Source organism: Rattus norvegicus, chromosome 5, assembly GCF_036323735.1.
Source record: "Rattus norvegicus strain BN/NHsdMcwi chromosome 5, GRCr8, whole genome shotgun sequence".
NCBI classification, from domain to species: Eukaryota; Metazoa; Chordata; class Mammalia; order Rodentia; family Muridae; genus Rattus; species Rattus norvegicus.
The window spans coordinates 7244011-7268664 of record NC_086023.1 but is presented as its reverse complement, the minus strand read 5'-3'; the positions used below and the strand labels follow the sequence as shown (position 1 = coordinate 7268664).

The 24654-nt window shown below is 41.5% G+C and overlaps 1 pseudogene; it reads right to left on the bottom strand.

Annotated features, from left to right (window-relative positions):
* Positions 1–10051: 10051 nt before the first annotated feature.
* Positions 10052–24654, bottom strand: part of Acbd5-ps2 (acyl-CoA binding domain containing 5, pseudogene 2) — a 124085-nt pseudogene continuing 109482 nt past the window's right edge.

The following is a 24654-nucleotide window of genomic DNA, read 5'->3' as shown; positions in this document are numbered from 1 at the left end:
ACCCTGTGGGAAAGAGAACTCACCGCCTGGTCAGGTGGGCACTCCTAAGGCTGCAGAGCGGAAGAGACCACCAACACTGCCCACCCCTGCCCACATCCCTGGCCCAAGAGGAAACTGTATAAGGCCTCTGGGCTCCCGTGGGGGAGGGCCCAGGAGCGGCAGGACACCTGCCTGAGACACCGCCTGAACCTGAAGGAAACAGACCGGATAAACAGTTCTCTGCCCCCAAATCCCGTGGGAGGGAGAGCTAAACCCTCAGAGAGGCAGACATGCCTGGGAAACCAGAAGAGACTGCACTCTGCATACACATCTCGGACGCCAGAGGAAAACACCAAAGGCCATCTGGAACCCTGGTGCACTGAAGCTCCCGGAAGGGGCGGCGCAGGTATTCCTGGTTGCTGCCGCCACAGAGAGCCCATGGGCAGCACCCCACGAGCGAACTTGAGCCTCGGGACCACAGGTAAGACCAACCTTTCTGCTGCAAGAAAGCTGCCTGGTGAACTCAAGACACAGGCCCACAGGAACAGCTGAAGACCTGTAGAGAGGAAAACTACATGCTCGAAAGCAGAACACTCTGTCCCCATAACTGACTGAAAGAGAGGAAAACAGGTCTACAGCACTCCTGACACACAGGCTTATAGGACAGTCTAGCCACTGTCAGAAATAGCAGAACAAAGTAACACTAAAGATAATCTGATGGCGAGAGGCAAGCGCAGGAACCCAAGCAACAGAAACCAAGACTACATGGCATCATCGGAGCCCAATTCTCCCACCAAAACAAACATGGAATATCCAAACACACCAGAAAAGCAAGATCTAGTTTCAAAATCATATTTGATCATGATGCTGGAGGACTTCAAGAAAGACATGAAGAACTCCCTTAGGGAAACACAGGAAAACATTAATAAACAAGTAGAAGCCTACAGAGAGGAATCGCAAAAATCCTGAAAGAATCGCAAAAATCCCTGAAAGAATTCCAGGAAAACACAATCAAACAGTTGAAGGAATTAAAAATGGAAATAGAAGCAATCAAGAAAGAACACATGGAAACAACCCTGGATATAGAAAACCAAAAGAAGAGACAAGGAGCTGTAGATACAAGCCTCACCAACAGAATAAAAGAGATGGAAGAGAGAATCTCAGGAGCAGAAGATTCCATAGAAATCATTGACTCAACTGTCAAAGATAATGTAAAGCGGAAAAAGCTACTGGTCCAAAACATACAGGAAATCCAGGACTCAATGAGAAGATCAAACCTAAGGATAATAGGTATAGAAGAGAGTGAAGACTCCCAGCTCAAAGGACCAGTAAATATCTTCAACAAAATCATAGAAGAAAACTTCCCTAACCTAAAAAAAGAGATACCCATAGGCATACAAGAAGCCTACAGAACTCCAAATAGATTGGACCAGAAAAGAAACACCTCCCGTCACATAATAGTCAAAACACCAAACGCACAAAATAAAGAAAGAATATTAAAAGCAGTAAGGGAAAAAGGTCAAGTAACATATAAAGGCAGACCTATCAGAATCACACCAGACTTCTCGCCAGAAACTATGAAGGCCAGAAGATCCTGGACTGATGTCATACAGACCCTAAGAGAACACAAATGCCAGCCCAGGTTACTGTATCCTGCAAAACTCTCAATTAACATAGATGGAGAAACCAAGATATTCCATGACAAAACCAAATTTACACAATATCTTTCTACAAATCCAGCACTACAAAGGATAATAAATGGTAAAGCCCAACATAAGGAGGCAAGCTATACCCTAGAAGAAGCAAGAAACTAATCGTCTTGGCAACAAAACAAAGAGAATGAAAGCACACAAACATAACCTCACATCCAAATATGAATATAACGGGAAGCAATAATCACTATTCCTTAATATCTCTCAACCTCAATGGCCTCAACTCCCCAATAAAAAGACATAGATTAACAAACTGGATACGCAACGAGGACCCTGCATTCTGCTGCCTACAGGAAACACACCTCAGAGACAAAGACAGACACTACCTCAGAGTGAAAGGCTGGAAAACAATTTTCCAAGCAAATGGTCAGAAGAAGCAAGCTGGAGTAGCCATTCTAATATCAAATAAAATCAATTTTCAACTAAAAGTCATCAAAAAAGATAAGGAAGGACACTTCATATTCATCAAAGGAAAAATCCACCAAGATGAACTCTCAATCCTAAATATCTATGCCCAAATACAAGGGCACCTACATATGTAAAAGAAACCTTACTAAAGCTCAAAACACACATTGCACCTCACACAATAATAGTGGGAGATTTCAACACCACACTCTCATCAATGGACAGATCATGGAAACAGAAATTAAACAGAGATGTAGACAGACTAAGAGAAGTCATGAGCCAAATGGACTTAACGGATATTTATAGAACATTCTATCCTAAAGCAAAAGGATATAACTTCTTCTCAGCTCCTCATGGTACTTTCTCCAAAATTGACCATGTAATTGGTCAAAAAACGGGCCTCAACAGGTACAGAAAGATAGAAATAATCCCATGCGTGCTATCAGACCACCACGGCCTAAAACTGGTCTTCAATAACAATCAAGGAAGAATGCCCACATATACTTGGAAATTGAACAATGCTTACTCAATGATAACCTGGTCAAGGAAGAAATAAAGAAAGAAATTAAAAACTTTTTAGAATTTAATGAAAATGAAGGTACAACATACCCAAACTTATGGGACACAATGAAAGCTGTGCTAAGAGGAAAACTCATAGCGCTGAGTGCCTGCAGAAAGAAACTGGAAAGAGCATATGTCAGCAGCTTGACAGCACACCTAAAAGCTCTAGAACAAAAGGAAGCAAATACACCCAGGAGGAGTAGAAGGCAGGAAATAATCAAACTCAGAGCTGAAATCAACCAAGTAGAAACAAAAAGGACCATAGAAAGAATCAACAGAACCAAAAGTTGGTTCTTTGAGAAAATCAACAAGATAGATAAACCCTTAGCCAGACTAACGAGAGGACACAGAGAGTGCGTCTAAATTAACAAAATCAGAAATGAAAAGGGAGACATAACAACAGATTCAGAGGAAATTCAAAAAATCATCAGATCTTACTATAAAAACCTATATTCAACAAAACTTGAAAATCTTCAGGAAATGGACAATTTCCTAGACAGATACCAGGTACCGAAGTTAAATCAGAAACAGATAAACAGTTAAACAACCCCATAACTCCTAAGGAAATAGAAGCAGTCATTAAAGGTCTCCCAACCAAAAAGAGCCCAGGTCCAGACGGGTTTAGTGCAGAATTTATCAAACCTTCATAGAAGACCTCATACCAATATTATCCAAACTATTCCACAAAATTGAAACAGATGGATCACTACCGAATACCTTCTACGAAGCCACAATTACTCTTATACCTAAACCACACAAAGACACAACAAAGAAAGAGAACTTCAGACCAATTTCACTTATGAATATCGACGCAAAAATACTCAACAAAATTCTGGCAATCCGAATCCAAGAGCACATCAAAACAATCATCCACCATGACCAGGTAGGCTTCATCCTAGGCATGCAGGGATGGTTTAATATACGGAAAACCATCAATGTGATCCATTATATAAACAAACTGAAAGAACAGAACCACATGATCATTTCATTAGACGCTGAGAAAGCATTTGACAAAATTCAACACCCCTTCATGATAAAAGTCCTGGAAAGAATAGGAATTCAAGGCCCATACCTGAACATAGTAAAAGCCATATACAGCAAACCAGTTGCTAACATTAAACTAAATGGAGAGAAACTTGAAGCAATCCCACTAAAATCAGGGACTAGACAAGGCTGCCCACTCTCTCCCTACTTATTCAATATAGTTCTTGAAGTTCTAGCCAGAGCAATCAGACAACAAAAGGAGGTCAAGGGGATACAGATCGGAAAAGAAGAAGTCAAAATATCACTATTTGCAGATGATATGATAGTATATTTAAGTGATCCCAAAAGTTCCACCAGAGAACTACTAAAGCTGATAAACAACTTCAGCAAAGTGGCTGGGTATAAAATTAACTCAAATAAATCAGTTGCCTTCCTCTACACAAAAGAGAAACAAGCCGAGAAAGAAATTAGGGAAACGACACCCTTCATAATAGACCCAAATAATATAAAGTACCTCGGTGTGACTTTAACCAAGCAATTAAAAGATCTGTACAATAAGAACTTCAAGACACTGAAGAAGGAAATTGAAGAAGACCTCAGAAGATGGAAAGATCTCCCATGCTCATGGATTGGCAGGATTAATATAGTAAAAATGGCCATTTTACCAAAAGCAATCTACAGATTCAATGCAATCCCCATCAAAATACCAATCCAATTCTTCAAAGAGTTAGACAGAACAATTTGCAAATTCATCTGGAATAACAAAAAACCCAGGATAGCTAAAGCTATCCTCAACAATAAAAGGACTTCAGGGGGAATCACTATCCCTGAACTCAAGCAGTATTACAGACCAATAGTGATAAAAACTGCATGGTATTGGTACAGAGACAGACAGATAGACCAATGGAATAGAATTGAAGACCCAGAAATGAACCCACATACCTATGGTCACTTGATTTTTGACAAAGGAGCCAAAACCATCCAATGGAAAAAAGATAGCATTTTCAGCAAATGGTGCTGGTTCAACTGGAGGTCAACATGTAGACGAATGCAGATCGATCCATGCTTATCACCCTGTACAAAGCTTAAGTCCAAGTTGATCAAGGACCTCCACATCAAAGCAGACACACTCAAACTAATAGAAGAAAAACTAGGGAAGCATCTGGAACACATGGGCACTGGAAAACATTTCCTGAACAAAACACCAATGGCTTTACGCTCTAAGATCAAGAATCGACAAATGGGATCTCATAAAACTGCAAAGCTTCTGTAAGGCAAAGGACACTGTGGTTCGGACAAAACGGCAACCAACAGATTGGGAAAAGATCTTTACCAATCCTACAATAGATAGAGGCCTTATATCCAAAATATACAAAGAACTCAAGAAGTTAGACCGCAGGGAAACAAATAACCCTATTAAAAAATGGGGCTCAGAGCTAAACAAAGAATTCACAGCTGAGGAATGCCGAATGGCTGAGAAACACCTAAAGAAATGTTCAACATCTTTAGTCATGAGGGAAATGCAAATCAAAACAACCCTGAGATTTCACCTCACACCAGTGAGAATGGCTAATATCAAAAACTCAGGGGACAGCAGATGCTGGCGAGGATGTGGAGAAAGAGGAACACTCCTCCATTGTTGGTGGGGTTGCAAACTGGTACAACCATTCTGGAAATCATTCTGGAGGATCCGCAGAAAATTGGACATTGAACTGCCTGAGGATCCAGCTATACCTCTCTTGGGCATATACCCAAAAGATGCCCCAACATATAAAAAAGACACGTGCTCCACTATGTTCATTGCAGCCTTATTTATAATAGCCAGAAGCTGGAAAGAACCCAGATGCCCTTCAACAGAGGAATGGATACAGAAAATGTGGTACATCTACACAATGGAATATTACTCAGCTATCCAAAACAACGGCTTTATGAAATTCGTAGGCAAATGGTTGGAACTGGAAAACATCATCCTGAGTGAGCTAACTCAATCACAGAAAAACATACATGGTATGCACTCATTGATAAGTGGCTATTAGCCCAAATCCTTGAATTACCCTAGATGCCTAGAACAAATGAAACTCAAGACGGATGATCAAAATGTGAATGCTTCACTCCTTCTTTAAAAGGGGAACAAGAATACCCTTGGCAGGGAAGAGAGAGGCAAAGATTAAAACAGAGACTGAAGGAACACCCATTCAGAGCCTGCCCCACATGTGGCCCATACATATACAGCCACCCAATTAGACAAGATGGATGAAGCAAAGAAGTGCAGACCGACAGGAGCCGGATGTAGATCGCTCCTGAGAGACACAGCCAGAATACAGCAAATACAGAGGCGAATACCAGCAGCATACCACTGAACTGAGAATAGAACCCCCGTTGAAGGAATCAGAGAAAGAACTGGAAGAGCTTGAAGGGGCTCTAGACCCCATATGTACAACCATGCCAAGCAACCAGAGCTTCCAGGGACTAAGCCACTAACTAAAGACTATACATGGACTGACCCTGGACTCTGACCTCATAGGTAGCAATGAATATCCTAGTAAGAGCACCAGTGGAAGGGGAAGCCCTGGGTCCTGCTAAGACTGAACCCCCAGTGAACTAGACTGGTGGGGGGAGGGCAGCAATGGGGGGAGGGGGATGTTTGCCCGGATACTGGGAAAGGGAATAACACTCGAAATGTATATAAGAAATACTCAAGTTAATAAAAAAAAAAGAAATTAGATTAGTTTCTCTAGTAACATGTAAGGACTTTGGGAATTATGCATGTGAAACTAACATTTGAGATCATCATTCTTCCTTAAGTGGAACCGTTAGATGTTATTTAAATAAAAAAATGTCTCTATCCTGGAAACAGTGGTGCCTACATGCTGCATGTGCCTTCTTCAATGTTTGACCGCAGTCTTCTTTGTTTCCTCCTCTGTGGGATTCTGGTCTATGCATGTATCTCATATGTCTGTTTGGTTGCTCACTACAAAAAGACCACATCAGATGTGATGGTTTGAATAGAAATGGCCCACAGAGACTCACATGTTTGAATGCTTGGCCATAGGAAGTGGCACTATTAGGAGCAGTGGCTTAGATGGAGTAGATGTGGCCTTATTGGAGGAAGTGTATCACTGTGGGGGTGGGTCATATATGCTAAAGCTGTGCCTAGTGTGGTACACAGTACCTTCTGCTTCCTGCAATCAAGATGTAGAACTCTTAGCTCCTCTTCCAGCACCATGCCTGCCTGCATGCTGCCATACTCCCCACCATGATGATAATGGATTGAACCTCTGAACCTATAAGCCAGCCCCAATTAAATGTTGTCCTTTATAAGAGTTGCCTTGGTTGTGATGTTTCCTTCACAGCAATAAAACCCTAACTAAGGCAAATAAATCAATAAAGGATTTACTCCTTTATTGATTTTATACAGTAGGGTGTATAAATATACCAGCTAGAACCCTATAGGAAGAGAGGTATATGGAGAGGAAGTGAGGATGCAGTAATATTCAGGAGGCCTAAGGATTTGTGGGATTTCCTGACTTAGCAGTTACCTGTTAAAATTGTTACAATTGCAGTTATAGTTACTGTGGGGCCTTGTCAGCTGTTGGATGGGTCTTATCCCAGAAGGTAACACCACTTTATAGCCTTTGAAGCCATGTGGCTGGCTGGCTCTTACTGGTGGAAGACCCAGATTTCTGCTGTGGAATTAGACTCAATCCATCTTATACTCTGGCCAAAAGAAGCAGAGGATCAAAAGAGTTCTGGTAGACTCAGGGCTTTCTTTTGAGTCAATGTCATTGTATTATAAAATGGCTCATGCCTGTCCCCATCAGAGTCCTTAGGTGGATCTCACAGCTGTGAATGTCTTAGGATGCATACCCCCACCCCCACCCCTTCACAATCTGTCTTGTATTAAAGATCTAGAATTTGATGCTGTCTCCACTATCAGACCAATAATAGTACCTTTGCTTCAGATCATTTTCTCTTCATGCCTCATTTTTTCCCTTGGAATCCGGGGGTCTGTAACTCTGAAGAGCAGTTTCCTGCTTTTCTCTCCTGCTACAGTTAGCACCTGTCCCCACCTCACTGTAATGAGAGTAGTTGAGTGGTTCTTCCTCCCAGCCCCATGATTCCAGAAATAAGATTCATATTCAAGGTACATACAAGTCCCTTGGTCATGTAAGCTAGGCTCTTCTCTGACTAGACCATAACTTAAACTAACCCACCGTTCTTATCGACATTCTGCCACGATGCATGCTGCATTCATCTTGTCACATCTTCCTGGGTGAACCACCTGTTCCTAGCTCTATCCCAGAATTCTCTCTGACTCCTATATGACCTGCCTTCTATTCTACCCTTTCCCGTAGGCCATAGGATTTTAAATTGACAGGTGATTCATCCATACAATACACATGATGCTCTCCATGCGGATCAGGGAAGACTTTTCAAACTGGCTAGTTTGCTGTATGGCTCAGCTCTATCTACCCTGCTCTGCTGCCCTCCCTTTCATTGTGCACTCTGCTCGATGACTTTTGATCAGCAAGTTTAAGGTATGGGTCCATCGTGTACCAGCATTGTATGTGCGTTGGGGCCAGCAGGGTATTGTTTGTAGTCTTAGCCTATCCTTAGAATAAATGCTCTCTGGGGTCATTTGGAGCCTGTCTTTTCTCTGATATATGGCCTTTTCCTGGTCTTTGTCTAAAAGTTCCCTTACAGTTGGGATGGAAATTGGGATTTTCTTTGAACCTTGCTGCTATTATTTATACTGTGGCTATTTGTCACTTTCCAGTGACAAGCTGGATAAAAGAAATAACAAACATTCCTCCTTCATTCAAGGTTGGCAGGAGGATGCATGGACTGTTTTGAAGTGGAAATTCCCAGTTTCCTTGGGAATTCAGTTATGTCATATGATGTTTTGCTGGGGCAGACACAGGTGAGAGGATGTGTGATGTTTAGAAAGAATATATGATGATCCTATAGACAGTGGGAAGAGACTCTGGCATTGGTTCACCTTGGCCTGCCTCAGTATGTTCTGCCTTCTTGACTATAGTCTTATATTGGTCCACCTTACACTGAGATGCTGATCTTTGCTTGTTGTGACTTCATAAAGAGCAGTATGCCACTTCATAGAGAGTAACATGCCAAAGAGCTTCTTGTAATATTCTGGTGTCTCTTGCTGCTTCCGTGGACTTGGGCCAATTGACTGGTGGATTCTCGTGGTTTCTTCTGGATTGAACTACCATTGCTGATTTATAAGTGGTGTCTGCCGAGTGGACTGGGCTGCAGCTGCTGATTCATGTTGGTGTTTGCTAAAGGACTGGACTGATAACAACAAAGAGTCTAATGGCCCCAAAGAACCATTTCTAAACAGGTTCACATTCCCTGTTTCTTATTAACCTTTCTTTCCCTTACCTCTGGTGGGTGGTGGGCTAGAAGGGAGGTTGAAGACTTTTTCTTTTAAATTGTATTTACTTAGAGCATTCAGAATGTCAACAAAACAGCCATTTTTTTGGGGGGAGCTGGGGACCGAACCCAGGGCCTTGCACTTGCTAGGCAAGCGCTCTACCACTGAGCCAAATCCCCAACCCCACATTTTATTTTTGCGATTACAGAATGTTATTCAGTTAACGGAACAACAATTACCTTCAGATAAGCTGCAGCAGAGACAACTGAAGATGAAAAAAAAAACAAAAAAACAAAACCCCACAAATAACCAAACCAAACCAAACAAAAACCCAAAACCCACACTACTGTCCCCATATATAACTAATTTGTGCTGTGCACCAACAAGGACCTGCTTTAAATTTCCATGCTAATTTACAGTCCCCAGACTGTACCAGGCAAGGTTAGTGGCTATTGAAAATACCACCAGGACAGGGCTATCTAAAGACACATTTGGGAGTGTGTTAACTATACAAAAGAAGACACTGTATAGTTTAAAAAAAATCTTACACAGCCATACATTTCAATCCTTTTCTTTAAAAGAACTGAGTTGTGTATGGGGGGGGGGGTTAAATGCTTTATAGACAAGGAAAAAACTGTACTAGAACCAACTTATCCATCATCATCTTCTTCCTCTTCCTCTTCTTCCTCCTCTTCCTAATCCTCTTCATCCTCCTACCCATCTTCCTCTTCTTTTCCTTGTTCTTTTCAGTGTTGATCCCCCCTCCTTTTTTTTGCCTCATCAGGTTTTCCTTTACCTCTGTAGGCAGCAATATCCTTCTTGTATTTCTCCTTCAGCTCGGTGGCCTTCTTCTCACAGGGCTGCTTGTCATCCATGGCATCTCTCCTAGTTTCTGTGACATCATCAGTGGCTAAGCCAGGATGCTTGCCTTTGATTTTTGGGCGGTATGCAGAACAGAACAAGAAGATGGTCAAAGGAGGCCTCTTGGGTGCATTGGGGTCCTTGAACTTCTTTTTAGTCACCTCTTTGAGAGTGGGATGTAGGTTTTTATTTCTCTTTCATAATGAGCCTTGTCAGCCTTTGCCACATCTTTAAACTTCTCCTTCTCTTTAGCAGACATGGTCTTCCACTTCTCTGAGCACTTCTTGGAGAACTCTGAGAAGTTGACAGAAGCATCCGGGTGCTTCTCCTTGTGCTCTTCCTGGCAGGTTGCACAAAGAATGCATACGAGGACATTTTGCCTCTCAGCTTCTTAGGATCGCCTTTGCCCATGTTTAGTTGTTTCTTCCACAAGGCACAGAATTGCCCAGTGCCCGTCTTGCTCTCGCTTGCCCCGGCGCTGTCTCTATGGAGCTCAATGTACTGCAGTGGCTGTGAGAGCAGGAGCCAGAGGTTGAAGCCTTTAAGAACCCTTATTAAAAAGTAGGCTTTGAAAAAAAAATCAAAGGCTACAAACTAGGTATGTTGTCTCACAAAGTAACATGAGATTTCTAGAGGCTTCCGGCAGAGTTTCTATAAATCCTCACTGCTCCTCTAGCTGGAAATGATACTGGGAAGTGTGTCTGGCTCCAGAGAAAGAGGTTTGGGAATGAATCTGGGGTCAGCCATCTATGCACATCTGCCACATAGAATGCCTTGCCCTCTGAGTATGTAGAAATCCAGATCATTCTGACACACTTGTTGTCTCCAGGAGTGCTCTCTCCTGACTGTCTCCTGTTGTCATCTGACTGACTTTGACTTTGATGATGATTCTTGGGCTTAGCACTTGACCTCCACCCCTTACATCCCTCTCCATCTCCTGCATCCCCCCTCCGTGCCCTGCATCCCCACTCCATGGTCTTAGGCAGTCCACTGAAAGGCAAATTCTCAGCCTGTCTCTTTATCCAGACATGTGTCTCCTCCAGACTGTCCTCACTGGATCATGCAAAGTCTGTCTTTTCTAGTATTGTAATTGGGACCTCTGGATCCATGCTGTATTCTTCCTCTTCTTCCTGAGTCCCAAGAGGACTAGCTCTTGCCTCTTCTTTTTTGTGCTGTTACAGCTCCATTTCAAATCCCAATTTTCTCTGCCTATTCCAATCCATTCTTAATGTCTGCCATAGTGATATATAATTTGATTTGCCTGCTCTTCCTTGGTTAGAAGTCACTCAGTTCCTTATTGCTTTAGTATCAAATAAAAGCATGGCATTTGATGTCCTTCCTGAGTACCCCAGTGTTCAGCCTGATGACCCCTGTGCTTTGCCATTGTCATTCCATTTTCAGGTTTTACAGCAAGGTCTCTGGGCTTTGGAGGTGTGAAGCTAGTGCTTTCTGCTTTTCCTTCTTAGCAAGTTTCTTCGGTGAGCCCAGCTCAATGAGAGGTCTTCAGCGTAACTTTCCTCAAGGTCCCAGGCAGAGCAGGCATGCCACCTTCTTTCCTCCTATTGTGTTGTCTGTGCCATATATTTCAACACTAATTCTTACATATGTGTCATAGAACACATGGCATACACTGGTGATCCCAGCACTCGGGAAGCTGATGTGGAAGGATAACCAGGTTGAGGCCAGCCTTGGCTACTTAACAAACTTTGAGCCCAAGCTTCACAGACTACACAAAAATAGGTACTAGAGATATAGATACAATGACAGATGATAGATGAAAGAGTGTTAGATAGATAGGATAGATAGTAGATGATAGTTAAGATGATGGAGAACAGATGGATGATAGAGAAGGAGCAGAAGGAGCAAGAGAACATGGGCTCACATACAGCCTTTATTTTCAATAGATACTTAACATATATGAGGCCTTGGGCTAAATTCTGAGCACACACCACCACTACCACCACCACAAAAAAAAAAGTGAAAAGATCTCCAGTTTAGCTTTAATTTATGTCTTTAATAGCTGTTGCAGTGCCTGGCAGGTGCTCAACAGAAATGCTTGATGAACATGTATTTTTTTAACCATTGTAGATAGTAATGGATGATGTGTGCTCAGTACCCTTTTAACAGGTAGTTCATCTGCATCTAAACATAGTGAGGAAAACTTCAGAGAGAAAATGCTTGCCACAGTGTAAAGTTCTTCAGTTTCCAGGATGGGAGGTGGTATGTATGCGTGGCTGATGTTTTTAGAACAACGCAGTGGCTCAGCCCCGTGGGAGCAGATTGCATAAGACAAGCACGCAGAGTTGGGGGGAATAATGCCAGCCAATCTGTCAGATTTCATCATCTGCTGGTCCTGAACTGGGAGGATGCTTAATATATGCTCTCAAGCTTTGATCTTATGAGGAGCTGCCTTCATGTACCATCTCCTGCAGGTTGCTTACACAACCAAGCACCTAAAAATAATATTTTGAGAAGCATATTATTTATTTTGAGTTTGTAAATGAATCTTGGTGTATCTTTTTTAAAGCACAGATTCTGATCATTTCTGTTCTGCTATGAATTTTACAGACATGGAGAAAACACAAACTTCATAGGTTACTTGATACAACAAAAACAAAATTTTACTTTTATTTTATAATGCTGAAATTGTAATTATATAATTATAAAAAAGTAGCTTGGGGTGGAATCAGTCTATTGACTCATGAACAGAGGCAGTTGCTATTGTAGATGGAAAGAAAAGACCAATGATTTATATTTTCTCAAATCTGGGAAACCTATTTACTGGTGAGATGTGGGTGTTGGCAAACAAAATGTGTGGGTTGGGTGATTGTTTATATATACTTACATGACTGTAGATGTGTGTGTGTGTATGTGTGTGCAAGAGAGAGAGAGAGAGAGGGAGAGAGAGAGAGAATATGAATATGAATGCCGAAGAGATGATAGATTTGAAATAATCAGAATAGTTTTTTTTTTAAATTCAAAAATGGAAGGTCTGCATTGAAAATAAATTCTCAACAGTCCCTCAACATTAGCTTTCTCCAGTGTCTTATTTCCCTGGTTAAACCAGAAGATGAAATACATCCTAGGAACAGGCTTAGGTCATTATATTTAAATGCCTGACCTGCTTTGTCTCCACTCAATGTAAATGATGATCATTACCTCTCATAACTACAGGGTAGAGAAGTTTCTATAAAAGCTCTTCTGCTCCAATCCCAGAGATTTAAAGTCAACAGAAAAAAAAAACCTTAACTGGAAATGATCTGTGTAGCATGTAGGAAATAGTGCTTTGCAAATAATAATAATGATAATAATAAGGAATAGGAGAATAATGTTCAGGGAAGTATTAAGTGTCTTGAATATTATCTACTTGTTAAGGAGAATCACCTATGGGAGAAAGGTGGGGGGAGGACCATGTACAGGACCTTCTTCTCACCACCTCATGGCACTTCCTCCAAAATTGACCATATAATCGGGCATAAAACAGGCCTCAACAGATACAGAAAGATAGAAATAATCCCATGCATCCTCTCAGACCACCACGGGCTGAAGCTCGTCTTCAATAACAATAAGGGAAGAACGCCCACATATACGTGGAAGTTGAACAATGCTCTACTCAATGATGACCTGGTCAAGGAAGAAATAAAGAAATTAAAGACTTCTTAGAATTTAATGAAAATGAAGGTACAAAATACCCAAACTTATGGGACACAATGAAAGCTGTGCTAAGAGGAAAACTCATAGCTCTGAGTGCCTGCCGAAAGGAACAGGAGAGAGCATATATCAGCAGCTTGACAGCACACCTAAAAGCTCTAGAACAAAAAGAAGCAAATACACCCAGGAGGAGTAGAAGGCAGGAAACAATCAAACTCAGAGCTGAAATCAACCAAGTAGAAACAAAAAAGACCATACAAAGAATCAACAGAACCAAAAGTTGGTTCTTTGAGAAAAACAACAAGATAGATAAACCCTTAGCCACACTAACAAGAGGACACAGAGAGTGTGTACAAATTAACAAAATCAGAAATGAAAAGGGAGACATAACTACAGAATCAGAGGAAATTCAAAAAATCATCAGATCCTACTACAAAAGCCTATATTCAACAAAACTTGAAAATCTGCAGGAAATGGACAATTTCCTAGACAGATACCAGGTACCGAAGTTAAACCAGGAAAAGATAAACCACTTAAACAACCCCATAACTCCTAAGGAAATAGAAGCAGTCATTAAAGGTCTCCCAAGCAAAAAGAGCCCAGGTCCAGACTGGTTCCGTGCAGAATTCTATCAGACCTTCATAGAATACCTCATACCAATACTATCCAAACTATTCCTCAAAATTGAAACAGATGGAGTGCTACCGAATTGCTTCTATGAAGCCACAATTACTCACAATTTCCTAAATCACACAAAGACCCCAAAAAGAAAGAGAACTTCAGACCAATTTCACTTATGAATATCGATGCAATAATATTCAATAAAATTCTGGCAAACCGAATCCAAGTGCATATCAAAACAATCATCCACCATGATCAAGTAGGCTTCATCCCAGGCATGCAGGGATGGTTTAATATACGGAAAACCATCAACATGATCCATTATATAAACAAACTGAAAGAACAAAACCACATGATCATTTCATTAGATGCTGAGAAAGCATTTGACAAAATTCAACACCCCTTCATGATAAAAGTCCTGGAAAGAATAGGAATTCAGGGCCCATACCTAAACATAGTAAAAGCCATATACAGCAAACCAGTAGCTAACATTAAACTAAATGGAGACAAACTTGAAGCAATCCCACTAAAATCAGGGACTAGACAAGGCTGCCCACTCTCTCCCTACTAATTTAATATAGTTCTTGAAGTTCTAGCCAGAGCAATCAGACAACAAAAGGAGATCAAGGGGATACACATTGGAAAAGAAGAAGTCAAAATATCACTATTTGCAGATGACATGATAGTATATTTAAGTGATCCCAAAAGTTCCACCAGAGAACTACTAAACCTGATAAACACCTTCAGCAAAGTGGCCGGGTATAAAATTAACTCAAATAAATCAGTAGCCTTCCTCTACACAAAAGAGAAACAAACGGAGAAAGAAATTAGGGAAACGACACTCTTCATAATAGTCCCAAATAATATAAAATACCTCGGTGTGACTTTAACCAAGCAAGTAAAAGATCTGTATGATAAGAACAAGCCTCTGAAGAAAATTGAAGAAGACCTCAGAAGATGGAAAGATCTTCCATGCTCATAGATTGGCAGGATTAATATAGTAAAAATGGCCATTTTACCAAAAGCGATCTACAGATTCAATGCAATCCCCATCAAAATACCAATCCAATTCTTCAGAGAGTTAGACAGAACAATTCCCAAATTCTTCTGGAATAACAAAAACCCAGGATAGCTAAAACTATCCTCAACAATAAAAGGACTTCTGGGGGAATCATTATTCCTGAACTCAAGCAGTATTACAGAGCAATAGTGATAAAAACTGCATGGTATTGGTACAGAGACAGACAGATAGACCAGTGGAATAGAATTGAAGATCCAGAAATGAACCCACACACCTATGGGCACTTGATTTTTGACAAAGGAGCGAAAACCATCAAATGGAAAAAAGAGCATTTTCAGCAAATGATGCTGGTTCAACTGGAGGTCAACATGTAGAAGAATGCAGATCGATCCATGTTTATCACCCTGTACAAAGCTTAAGTCCAAGTGGATCAAGGACCTCCATATCAAACCAGGTGCACTCAAACTAATAGAAGAAAAAGTGGGGAAGCATCTCAAACACATGGGCACTGGAGAAAATTCCCTGAACAAAACACCAATGGCTTATGCTCTAAGACCAAGAATTGACAAATGGGCTCTCATAAAACTGCAAAGCTTCTGTAAGGCAAAGGACACTGTTGCTAGGACAAAGGGACAACCAACAGATTGGGAAAAGATCTTTACCTATCCTACAACAGATAGAGGCCTCATATCCAAAATATACAAAGAACTCAAGAAGTTAGACCGCAGGGAGACAAATAACCCTATTAAAAATGAGGTTCAGAGCTAAACAAAGAATTCACAGCTGAGGAATGCCAAATGGCTGAGAAACACCTAAAGAAATGTTCAACATCTTTAGCCATAAAGGAAATGCAAATCAAAACCACCCTGAGATTTCACCTCACACCAGTGAGAATGGCTAAGATCAAAAACTCAGGTGACAGCAAATGCTGGCGAGAATGTGTAGAAAGAGGAACACTCCTCCATTTTTGGTGGGATTGCAGACTGGTACAACCATTCTGCAAATCAGTCTGGAGGTTCCTCAGAAAATTGGACATTGAACTACCTGAGGACCCAGCTATACTTCTCTTGGGCATATACCGAAAAGATGCCCCAACATATAGCAAAGACACGTGCTCCACTATGTTCATAGCAGTCTTATTTATAATAGCCAGAAGCTGGAAAGAACCCAGATGCCCTTCAACAGAGGAATGGATACAGAAAACATTGTACATCTACACAATGGAATATTACTCAGCTATCAAAAATGACTTTATGAAATTCGTAGGCAAATGGTTGGAACTGGAAAATATCATCCTGAGTGAGCTAACCCAATCACAGAAAAACACACATGGTATGCACTCATTGATAAGTGGATATTAGCCCAAATGCTTGAATTACCCTAGATGCACAGAACACACGAAACTCAAGAAGGATGACCAAAATGCAAATGCCTCACTCCTTTTTTAAAAGCGGAACAAGAATAGCCTTGGGAGGGAATAGGGAGGCAAAGTTTAGAACAGAGGCAGAAGGAACACCCATTCAGAGCCTGCCCCACATGTGGCCTATACATATACAGCAACCAAACTAGATAAGATGGATGAAGCAAAGAAGTGCAGGCTGACAGGAACCGGATGTAGATCTCTCCTGAGAGACACACCCAGAATACAGCAAATACATAGGCGAATGTCAACAGCAAACCACTGAGCTGAGAACAGGACCCCCATTGAAGCAATCAGAGAAAGGACTGGAAGAGCTTGAAGGAGCTCAAGACCCCATATGAACAACAATGCCAACCCACCAGAGCTTCCAGGGACTAAGCCACTACCCAAAGGCTATATACATGGACTGACCCTGGGCTCCAACCTCAAAGGTAGCAATGAATAGCCTAGTAAGGGCACCAGTGGAAGGGGAAGCCCTTGGTCCTGCCAAGACTGAACCCCCAGTGAATATGATTGTTGGGGGGAGGGAGGTAATGTGGGAAGGATGGGGAGGGGAAGCCCATATAGAAGAGTAAGGAAATGGGGTTAGGGGGATGCAGGCCCGGAAACCGGGAAGGGGAATAACAATCGAAATGTAAATAAGAAATACTCAAGTTAATAAAGAAAAAATACTTTCACAGTTACTATTTTAATTACAGCATAATTGAAACACAGTCTTAACGACTTGGCATAAAAATTGGTATGTCTAAATATGGGGATTGTCATTGGTTACTTTCAAGACCCTTATTAAAAGGCTTAGCCATGAAGAGCCCTTGTTGCTCTTCCAGAAGACATGGGATTGATTCCTAGCATCTCTGGCGGCCCACAATCATTTTAGGGATCTTATGTTCTCTTCTGGCCTCTGAAGGCAGTACGTGCATGTGATATACAGGCATACAGATATACATGCAGGGAAACCCCAGCCATATACCGTCTAACCACCAAAGAACGAAAGGAGGGAAGGCAGGAAGAAATGAAGGAAGGAAGGAAGGAGGGAAGGAAGAAACAAATAAAGCAAAACCCTAAATAAAACAAAAAACCCCAAACCCCAAAAACTACCTCAATATAAGGCAGTGGTTAAGAATGTAGGCTCTAATGGAATTATCCGGGTACATATCCTGCTGTTGACCCTTCCCTGCTGAGGAACCTTAGGATATTCACCTAATTCTTTTTTTTTTCCTTTTTCTTTTTTTCGGAGCTGGGGACTGAACCCAGGGTCTTGTGCTTGCTAGGCAAGCGCTCTACCACTGAGCTAAATCCCCAATCCTATTCACCTAATTCTTGTGTCTTGGTTTCTTCCTATGTATATATGTAACAGTAACAGGGGTATTTAGGAAAATAAATCAGGAGTAGTTATATAGCACTTGGGCACCTGCTACTCCAAATGTGGTCTTGTGGTGGCTTGGGGAAATGTAGGGATTCAGACCTGGAACCAAACGTCTATGTCAGAATGTGCATTTTGACAAGATCTGTAGATGTGTTTCATGCAAGCTAATGTCTGAGAAACTGATTTCAAACAGCACCTGGGAAATAACAAATACTGAAAATGGGTTAAATCTCAGAGTGGTTCCTAGACCTCCAAAGCTTATTTCTTGTTTGTGTCAGACAATCTCTTCCAGCAAGTAGCACTTGGATCTCAGGGGCAGTCACTGCATCCCTTTGAACTCCAGCTTGCTTCTCTGTGTTGTGAGAGTCAGCACGAGTGATCTCAGAAGTGGCCTGCCACCACTGTCTCGCTAGGATTCAATACTGTTCATCAATTGATACTTTACTAAGTAGGGTGTTAAAAATGACCAGAACTCAGACCTTTTTAAAGAAACTGGATAAGAAAGGATAAGGTCTTAGAAGAATGTCATGAACATTCCTCCAGATGAAAGCCAAGCAGTCCAGAACTGTAGGATGTAAATAAAAGGTTTTATGAGAACTTTTTTTCTGCCATAGCATATGCACATTTGATGATGCTGTTTGAGGGCCAGCAGGTCCCTAGTGCTCTATGTGAAGCTGCTCTATGTCAATCTTAGGAGAAAACAACAGTTATCAACAGGCTAACTGTTGTTTTAAAATAACAAATGGGTGATAGTGAATCCTGAGGACCAGTGTGACTGATTAGGGGCCACCTAGAGAATTGGTAAAGCACACTTTTGGGTGCTTATGAGGATTTTGTGGAAAGACTGGCAAAGGGGCCAGGAAACTGAGTGCAGACGCCTGTCCTGACGTGGGAGGCATCATCATCTGATCTGCTGGTACAGGAGTGAAAGAGCAGCAGGAAGAGCCTTGTGCTCCTGCTCATGGGAACGCTCCCTTGAACAGATTGTTGCCAAAGAACATCAGAATCCAGGTTCTTAAATGTTTGAACACACAGTCTCCCCAGCGAGGTCTTTGATCTTGAACTGGGGTCTGCCTTTGGCCTGACTCTTGTTCTGAGGCTTCTGAGAAGCTTCTGTTTTTGGGTTTTCCAAACTACAGACAGTAATTTACAACTCCTCACGTTGTGAACAATTCCTTCCAGTAAACGCAAGTACGTACAAGCATACACACTCATATATATACACTCTTTCACACAAGCACACACACATACTCTTTCATACACTCACATACACACATACAATCTCTCACACACATATATACATAGTCACAAACACGCTCTCTCACACATACACACATGTTCACACATACACACATTCTTATGCATATGCAGGTATTATTTATGTATACAAATTTACACAGTCTATTAGCTCACTTTTTTTTTTTTGAGAGAATGCTGACTGATACAGCAACTTTGTGTAGTAGGATGAACATTATGGCTACTGGAAGTTCAGATTGTGGGGCAGTGGACCATGCCACCAGACAGAAAACCTGGTAAAGTTGAGTGGATTCAGGAACCCCAGCAATCCTCATAATTGAGAATGGTAGGCATTTAAATCTACTCCCAACCTGTTCCTGTCCCGAAACATGTGGCCACAACACCCCAAGGAGAGGGTTGTGACAATCAGTCAAATAGGGACAACACCTGAAGCCAGATCTTCTACATGTAGATGAGGCATCCCTAACCTCTCATACCAAGCCAATAGAAAGCATCTGCCTTTAGATCCCATGCCACCCCATTGTGTTATAAGACCCTATCCACAAGGAACAAAGTGCATGAGTTATTTCACTAATGACTGTATGAGAGTGCTTGTCTTATTGAGTGTTCTTTCCCAAAGTTTTCATCACTGGAAGCCACTCGAGTCTACTGCAGCCACTTCCTGCTCAGTGGTCCTGACCTTGGCCCCTGGCTGCCTGCTAAGTCCTGCTGCCTGCCACTGACTCCCTAGCAGTGGCCACCAGGAAAGAGGCCTGGCAACCTGCCTTGCTCTGGCTTCCCCTCTGAGAGCCAAAACTCTTTGTCCATTCTGGCCAGAGTCCTGCAGACCCCCATGAATAGCGCCCAGTACACAGACTGGCATCAGATTATGAACTTATTTGGAAGCAGAGGCTCAGGTCAATGACCTCCTGAGAAGCAGAGGATGCAGCACCCCAGGGAAGGTGGCCAAGTCAAGATAAAAACATAGACAGCATCAATTGTGCTCATAAGAACAAACAGCAGGAGCCAGCAAGAACTAGAAGAGGCCAAAGAGGATTCTTGTCTACAGTCTTGGAAGGACCTTGCCTCTGCTGATGCTGATTTTAGGCTCTGGGCCTCCAGAATTATGTTAGAACAAATTCCTGTGGTCCAAGCCAGCTAGGGTTGTGAAAACTTATACAGGAGATGGTGTGTAGCCAATGGGCATTGTCTGACTCTCTTGAGGTCAGTTCTCAGGGACCCTGTGCTGCCTCCCTGAGCACAGAGTGTCCTCTACCAACTTTCAGTACAGCTTGTCCTTTCACCAAGACTGTGACTACCAGGAAGGGGAAGGATCATTGAGACAACATAGCATTTTCCACAGAGTCTTGGACAATGTGACCAGTTCATGGTTCCCAGAAGTATCTTGGCCACCTAGTATGTCAAGGATAATAGTATCTACTTTTTCTTGGGATGAAAATGCTAGAGCCATGTTGTATGTGTGAATTTTCTAGTTTAATGTAGGTAGAAGGAAACAGCAGCATGTGAGAATTTCCCATACTATCAGTTTAGTGATTGTTGAAATTGATGAGAAATTATATAAGGACAATAATTTTGGTAGGGTTTGAGACAAGGTCCTGCTTCATAATATCTGTGCTTAATTGGATAAGATTCTCTCTGAAACTCAAATATTGTTAGTAAAATGAAGATAAAACCCCAAGAACTACCTATCTCATAGGAATGTTATGAATCTTCTATGCGGTGGCTATGAAAGATGACTCTGGAAGCTACATCAGCTGCAAGACTATGACCCAGGTCAGCCATTGTCACAGCCATACACACACACAGGGCTTGTGTTGGTTTTCTGCTACTGTAATAAATGCATGACATAACCAATTTATAAAGAAAGAGGTTTTTTGTGGCCCACAGTTACTGAGATGTTGTAATAGAATCTTTATTTGCCTGATGTAATTGTCATCTCAGAACTTACTGCTTCAGTCTGCTAAACCAGTCAAAGTTCTGAAGGCTTCTCGACTCCATACAATTTAAATAGGCCCAGAATGTTTTCAGCTTCTGAGATTTACTGCTGAATAAGCTCAGCCTTCCTAGTTCTTTCTGAGCTCTGGCTGGCTGGTCAGCTCATCACTTCAGGCTCAACCCCCTCTCCATGCTGACTGATTCAATTTGGCTTCTCTTGGCTTCTCCTGAATTGTTCTGCTTGGCCTCAAACTAACTTTGGCAATCTGTTCTAGTCTTCTGGTTTCTTCTCATTCTGTTCCTGCTTATTTTTTCTTCAACTGTCTTAGTAAGACTGCCTCCTTTCTGTCTGCACTGCTCTCATCTTAAGTAGTTTCTCTTTTCTCTCTGAGAGTTGGGCGTATACTATTCTGTCAAATCTTTCTCTGATTTGTTATTCTGTCTGCCACTCAGAGCGGCATCATTTTCAAACATGGATGCTTCCTACAACAAACTAACTTCACCTTTTTGTTTGTGACTAAAGGTGTGTACTAAGGGTGTGTCTGCTTTCTAACCAGAGGGATTAAAGGTGTGTGCTAAGGCTGATCCACAATACAACTAGAAACTGGTTTTCCAGTAAACAACACAATCTCAGTTCACAGTGTGATCATATATCCTGCAACAGCATTTTTATACTTTTCCTTTGTTTTGTGACACTGGGGATCAAATCCAGGACAAGCACAAAACTCCATTACTATCTCCTATAGCTGGAATATGAAATAAATTGAAAAGGAGGGTCTAGGCTTCCACTATCCCTTCAGAGGCTGTTAGTCCCCAGTGGCCGTTAGCCCTCTAACCGGGACCTACTTCTTGAACTTTCTCATTAGGTCTTTATAACATGGGTCACCAGGGGCACGTTCTGGATCCAAATCCTACGGTTTTGATGGGCGTCAGTTAGGGGGTTATATATCATGCTCTAGGTCAGACATCTTGACTTTTAAGGCAAGTGGATTGGGTGAAGATACCCAGGAAGTAATGACAGTTTTCCAGTTCAGCTGGAAGAGCTAGAATGAATTTATGATGTGACAGTAAGATTGACAGCCAAGCTCTTGGGCCTAAGGCTATTCACACGCCTCTTCTGTCCAGCTCAGCTACTTCCTAAGGAACAAAGTACTGGAGATAAAAGAGATTAGTTAACTTTAAGATGCACTTCACTGTGAGCACGATCACATGGTTGGCTGCATGAAAGAATACGATTATTTGTAAAGGGAATAAACTGACAGGAACTCTGTTGAGAAGATTTTCAGACTCTTGTTTTACTTTATAGCAAACAACACTCAGTGAAAGGTTTTGTGACTGTGGCAAAGAGAATGCTCTCTTAAGGTTATGCTTTGCTGAACACAAAAAGATCTATGTCTTTAAATGACTTAACAGGACATTTTCAAGCAACTCAGCACTTGGCAGCTTTCACCTTGATGAGCAGAAACAGGTGGGTGGCTCAGGCTTCTCAACCTTGACTAGATGACCCCAGATGACTTTGTGCTTTCATGATAGCTGCAAAAGAAAATAAAGGTTAATGAAGGGGCTTAGAGGAGGTCTGTGTGTTGTTCAGATGTCAGGCAGGGATAAATAGATAAATAGGAAGAGGTAAGTGTTGCAAAAGCTATGCATCATGGAGTACTGGGAAGCAGGCAGGCAAGGGGGATCTGGGGTTGTTGAGAACTCCAAATGCCTTTTTGGTTCAGGAAGAAGGAGGCAAAGCTCCAGCTGTTTGTGTGCTCATGCAGCCTTCCATGCTTTTGTGAGTCTGAGTCAGACCTCTCTTCTGTGTTTGGTGGGGAAGCTTCTGGGCCATCTGTGGGTCTCCATGCTGCCTTATTCCATTTCTGACAGTGGGCGGCTTTTTAGGTGCTTTAAAAACACATAACTTGTCTGGAATTGTTTCTGGTTGTAAGCATTTTGACTCCATCTTTCAGTCTTTCTCCTAAATCTGTTTTTTTCCCCTTGTCCTTGTTGTTCTTCACTCTAATCCACGTCTCTGACAGTCTGGATAAAGTTTCGGGCACCTGGCGTGTTTGCCAGGAAAATGGCAACTGCACGGGTGAAGGAGAAACCCTTTCCTGTTTGCTCCAAAGCCTCAGGAGCCTCATTCTCAGCCCCTGGGTCTGCTGTAGTCTCCATATTCACTGACAGGGAAATGGCTAGTTCATGCCTATTACTTGGGAATGTGTTCAGTTTCAGTTTTTATTTTTATTTACATTATTATTATTATTATTATTAAAGATTTGGCTGTATCCTGCCTATCTTCCCATCTTCTAAATTCTTCTTTGATCACTTAACCACATTCTTAACATTTTGTACCTGAGAGACTCTGATGGTGAGGACACAGCATGCTCTGATGCTACTTGGGAAAATGCTACAGGTTGTAAAATAACAAAACCTAGGTAAAGTCTCTTGCATCAGGGAATGTGAAGAGTTGGAGCTACCTTTCAAATGGTTTTAATATGAAGGTTTTGTTTACTTGTAATAAAAATTCAATCAGATTATCTGATGTTCAGACCTCCCACTGGGTTTTTATAAAAAGAAAGATTGGCAAACATGAGTAAGGTTCATTAGTAAATGTTTAAAGGCAATTAATTAGCTTTAAACAATCTTGATTCTATAGTTGGAGAGATAGCCCCATGTTAGAGCGCCAACAACAAAAGGCCTTCGGTTTGGTCGCTGTACTTAAAAAAAAAAAAGAAAAGAAAAATAAATTCCAGCCTGTGCTCTCTTCCTTTCTCCTTCATAACATCTTCTATTGTTCTTACCTTTTTAGACATTTTCTATATCTATTTAGACATGTCTATATCTATGAAATGAGAACTTAATACAGTGTTTTCTCTTTATCATGGGGTATAAACCCCAGTTTCACATGCCTGAAACCTCAGATTATACCAAATTATGAGCTCTTTTATATACGTATACCTGTAGCAAATGTTCATTCTTTACTTAGAGAAAATAGCTTAAACCTTCTCTTGGACATATCTAAAGTATCAGAATTACTCTTCTTGTTCCTCTGGGGCAATATAAAGAATAATAAGGGTGACCTAGTCCCAAGCATGGTCATTCTATAGTATTTGATATGATAACCAAGATGGCTCCTCAGTGATGAACAGGTGGATAGTTTATGCAGTGTGGATATGCTACACTAGGGATAATTGACATCTCAGGACTGTTGGAAAAGAATGACTTAAGTTTCATCATGTTACTCAGGACAACATGCAATTTAAAATTTGATTCCACGATTCCTAAAACCTTCCTAATTAGTGTCTTTGGACCACTGTTCACTATAAATAAGTGGAAGAGTTGAAGGTAGAGTCAAGCACAAAGGTGCTGTGTTATTTTATATCATGGACCTTCAAAGCACTTATAACTGACACAGACTGGTGATGGTTTAAAGGTTATAATATCAGGTTTCTCAACATTTTCTTTTTGTTCTTTTAAGACACTGTCTTGCTATAGCAGCCC